The 4,864-nt window shown below is 35.6% G+C and overlaps 1 long non-coding RNA gene across 1 annotated transcript; it reads right to left on the reverse strand.

Moving 5' to 3' along the window:
• Positions 1 to 3,712: 3,712 nt before the first annotated feature.
• On the reverse strand, positions 3,713 to 4,864 carry LOC136347039 (uncharacterized). Its single transcript, XR_010733416.1, has 2 exons — positions 4,204 to 4,864; positions 3,713 to 4,142 (listed from the first exon to the last, which is right to left on the reverse strand). It is a non-coding gene; the product is annotated as an uncharacterized lncRNA (long non-coding RNA).

Raw genomic sequence — 4,864 nt, forward strand, 5'->3', positions numbered from 1 at the left:
ATTGATCCAGTAATATTAAATAAATTGATTGAATCAATGCCGCGTCAATATCAGGCAGTCATTGACAATAATGGGTATTTTACCAAATATTAATGCCTTGGGAAAGGTCCCAATTGATTTTTCAAATAATTTGAAGGAAATTGTTATGTTTTTATTTTCATTTTTAAATTGTGTATCTACTTTTGACCAGGTGAATTTCAAAGATTTATTTTTTTATTGACAATAAAGTAACTTTACCAACATTTGTTTATTATTTCTTATAACGTATTTTGCGACAAATAACATACATGCATAGGAAACCGATCAATTAACATATGCACGATTTAATTAAAACATTCTGTATGTCTATCTACTTTTGGCCGCTACTGTATTACAAATATACTAAAAAATGATTTAAACCCAGAAGAATTACACAAGATCGTATCCCTCGAATGGCCAAATAATTGCTATCAAAAAACAAAAATAGTCAAAGGAAGCATCCTCGAACATAATTCGCATGATATAATAATTTTTTCTGATGTCAAATATCAAGATAGCAAACTCTTAAATGATTTAACGGATACCTCACCACAAATGCCTGAAGTTTTGAGAGAAAATAACTTCAAAACAAACAAAATCTACACTCTGACCCAAAACGATATCCTCACTTCTAGCGACGACAACGATACTACCAATTTTAATAGATACACCTTTTTATTCGGAATCGACCCGGAAATTAAAGGAAAAAGTAAAACCTCAAATATTTTAGAAAAATTAGAAAAAATTAAAGAAATTGTCATAAACAAAAAAAGAACTAACTTAACTGTTGCTTCTACATCGGCCTTCACCACAATTATAACTAGAAAAATAATCGAACATGTTTTCAAAGACACACCTAACGTAAAAATTACAACATACGGTGTCCCTACTAAAATTAAATCTAATACTTTAAACCCCTCACACCAAAAAGAAGAAAATAATTCTAATAATTGGAAAACTCCAAACAAAAAGAACACAAGTACTCTAATTATTAAATAAAAAGAAAATGAAAACCCTAATTACGCAGGCATGGTTAAATCCTTAAAAAAATATATCAATACAGAAGAACTTGGTGTTAAAATAAATATAAAAAAAACAAACGAAGGACATATTCATCTCAAATTTGAAAGCAAACAAGAACAATAAAACAATTTTATAAATGCCAATTTCACAAATGAAGGAAATAGTGAATTACTAATTCACACTAAAACTATCTTTATCAACAACTTCGAAGATACCACGGAAACTAACGAAATAACCGAAATCATTAATTAAATGACAAGCTCAAAAACCGACATAAAAACTAATATAATTTATAAATCAAATAATAGTAATAAATCACAAGTTTTTGTTAACGTACCAACTGATATCGCCAACAAAATTATCTCATAGGGATTCCTAAAAATTGGATGGTTAAAATACAAAGTAGAAGAAACTCATAACCCAACTTAATGTTTGAAATGCTGCCATTTTGGCCATACTGCTAATAAATGCACAAATACAAACACGATGATAGGAAAATGTCTAATGCTGCGAAGGACACTGTTCGGACTTCTTGCATGTTGTAAATCATTGCCCATCTCCCGTTGTAAATCACGGCCAAGGGAAGGAATACCCTATGGTGGAAGGGAGGCATATGGGTCCGCGTGTACCTTTTACAAGTGGACAACGGCTAGAAAACATCTGCGCTGCACATGGGGTGCAGATGACTAAGGATCAGGGAGACAGGCAATGGGGACATACTTCGAGATGGCAGAACACCATTGGCAAGTGATCAAAACGGGCGCACTTGATATCCCTCGGGGATTTTTTGTTATCACTGTCTTAGTAGTTATCTTCGTTACTTGTTAAAATAAATCCGTTAAAATCCATCACAACTGAGCAGTTAATTCATCACGCGTACGTGATACACGACCTCTATTTACCACTGAGCATTTCGAGATGATATGAGGAGAGTCATCACTATATCCTACAGACACAATGCAAAAAATTGTAAAAACAAACCACTATGTTACGTATGTAAAGATGATAAGTCTCATAAAACACAAAGTATGTTTTGTCCTGTCTACAGAAAAGCGATACAAGATTGGAAACTTGAACAAAAGAACAAACATCAGTATCTACAAACCTAAATTTAAATTAATGAATAATTACAATTACACTCAAAATTTAAAAAAAAAAAAATTTATATCAAATTTATACAATTAAATCTGAACAGATTAGGAACTGCCCATGACTTATTAACGCAAAAAATTAACGAAAACAACATTGATATTTGCTTAGGACAAGAACAAAATCTTAAAAGATCTACAAATAACCTTATTAATGATATAAATACAGACTATTTCATTGGAATCTTTAACAAAAATATTATTATACGTAACACTCACTGTTTTGCCCCGGAATACAACTACCCGTTATACCCTGAAGTAAGGGTTCACAAAACAAAGGCCTGGTAATTCGGTAACATATACACTTTATTTTGATTATCGGATATTGCTCAGAACCGCACTGGCTTATAAAAATTGAAGAATATAATGAAAAAAAAATGGAACGTGGTTGGCAAGAGAATTCGGAAAAAACTGATCTGGAAAATTCTTGAGACTTTTGGTTTCGACGGTGGTGGCGACCAAGTTCATAATTTTCAGCCTCCCTCCGCCTACGTACACGCCAATCAGAACTGCCGTAGACCGATTCCCACGGTACGGTGTGCCTGTTTTATTCCAAGTTATGGAAACACAAAACCTTAAAAGGTTTTTGCAATCATTATCTAAAACTTGTGATTTTCGTAAGGCCTGGCCAATGTAACAAGGATTTCTCACGTCCTGGAGCTATGTGCGAAATCTGCCTACAGTTCCTTCGCGGTGGCGTCCATACAGCCCTCAAGTCTCATAAACCAGATAAAGTTTGACGACCCATGCATATAACATAGAAGAGGTGGGAATTAGCCAAGTCCACCAATATATAGGATTATGAACAATTACCGTTGGTCCTGACACAACTATAATTATCAGGGGAGATTTCAACGCTACATCAATGTCATGCGGTTCCCTAATAATCAATAATAGATGTAACATCTTGGAAGAATGGTTAGCAACAAATGATCTAATACCTATCAATAATGATACTCCAACTTTTTGCAATTCAAATGGTAACTCAGTTATCGACATTAGCCTAACAAAAACCAACACTATATCTTACATTAAAAACTGGAGAGTCGATGTATTATAGAAGGAGAATATCACAGCGATTATCGGGCTATTACATACAGTGCTGTTCACTTGAATAGACTCGAATCAAAATAAATGTAAATTAAAATCAGAAACAAAATTCCTTTGGAATATTATTGTTTATCGAACAGTTAAGTTCGCAAAAAGATAAACGTATAATATTTGTTTACTAAATTCCTTTAATTTCCTAAAAAAAATGTTTTCGTCAATATGGGGTTTATCACTTGAATAGCCTCAACGGTTTAGTCTTATTTTTAAAATGTTTATGGCGAGTTAGGAAAGAATAGTACAGTGAGAAATATTTTTATGAGCATATCTTTAATAGTTAAAGAAAATAATTAGTATTACTATGTAATATGGGACGCGGATCTTCATTAAATTCTGAAGAGATTGGTAAAATAAAAATTCTTAGAGAAGAAGGATTTTCCAATCGAGAAATTGGAAGAAGAATTAAAAGAAGTGGAAAGGTAATCAATAATTTCTTTAAAAATTCCTAAAATTATGGAAGAAATTACAAAAGCTACAACAGAGAAGGAGAGAAGATTAATTTTACGCAAGGTTTCCAATAGACAAATTTTCCTAAAAAAATTAAAAGAAGAAGTTGGTACACAAGCATCAATTTCCACTATTAGACGAGTTATACAAAATGTTCCATACATCAAACTTTGTAAATTAAAAAGAAAACCTGCTCTAAAGAAAAGGCATATTGTAGCCCGATTAGAATTTGCAAAGGTACATATGAGCTGGTCTTATAAATGGTACAATGTGATTTTCTCAGATGAGAAAAAGTTCCTGTGGGTTGAGCAACCTATCAGGCGCGTCCACTGGGTGGCGAATAGGGGAACGGCCAAGGCTCTTTGCGGGGCTTTGGTTAGTGGGTGTGATAAGTGATGGCTGCAATGTAAAAACTGCAAGTCCGGAACGAAAACTTCTGCCGTGGACCTGCTCATCATACCGTAAACTTCGGGTTTGTCCTGGTAAGATGGCAGAAATGTTGTCTTGACGGGGCAAATTGGAAGAGTGGGGAACTCCTAGGAGATCGAGTGGTGAGGCCACTATAACTACCTCCCAATTCCCAAGGTGTCGTGCGTGCCGAAGGGGTGCAAGGCTAGAGGGAAGTCCAGCTCCGAGCGACCACCGTGAAGATTCACCCTGTGAAGACAGACGTGGCGAGTCTGCGGAATTTCAGCTGAAATTGTACTTACCTACCAAAGTGCAGTTTCCTCCCACTTACTTATTATCCTTTTAAACTTACGCTCTTCGGAGAATCCCTATTTGTTCTATCCAAAGACCAAACCGTAAACATCTGCTCTAACTGGTGGAATGGTAGAAATACTGTTCCTACTGGGGTGAGTCGGGTGAGAGGGGATCCTTCGGGGTCGGGTGGTGAGGCCACTATAAATACCTCCCAAATCCTAAGGTGGGATGCGCGCCGAAGGGATGCATGGCTGGTGGGGGTCCAGTTCCTAGCGGTCCCGTTAGGGTTCACCTTCATCCAGTGAACATAGGTGTGACGAGCCTACGGATACCTAAGCTGGAATTGTACCGAGTCCCAAGTGCAATTTGTCCAATCACCCTATCCTTGATGATTCCGACTCCATGGAGTGTCCTTGAAA

This window comes from Euwallacea fornicatus, chromosome 26 (genome assembly GCF_040115645.1).
Source record: "Euwallacea fornicatus isolate EFF26 chromosome 26, ASM4011564v1, whole genome shotgun sequence".
NCBI lineage: Eukaryota > Metazoa > Arthropoda > Insecta > Coleoptera > Curculionidae > Euwallacea > Euwallacea fornicatus.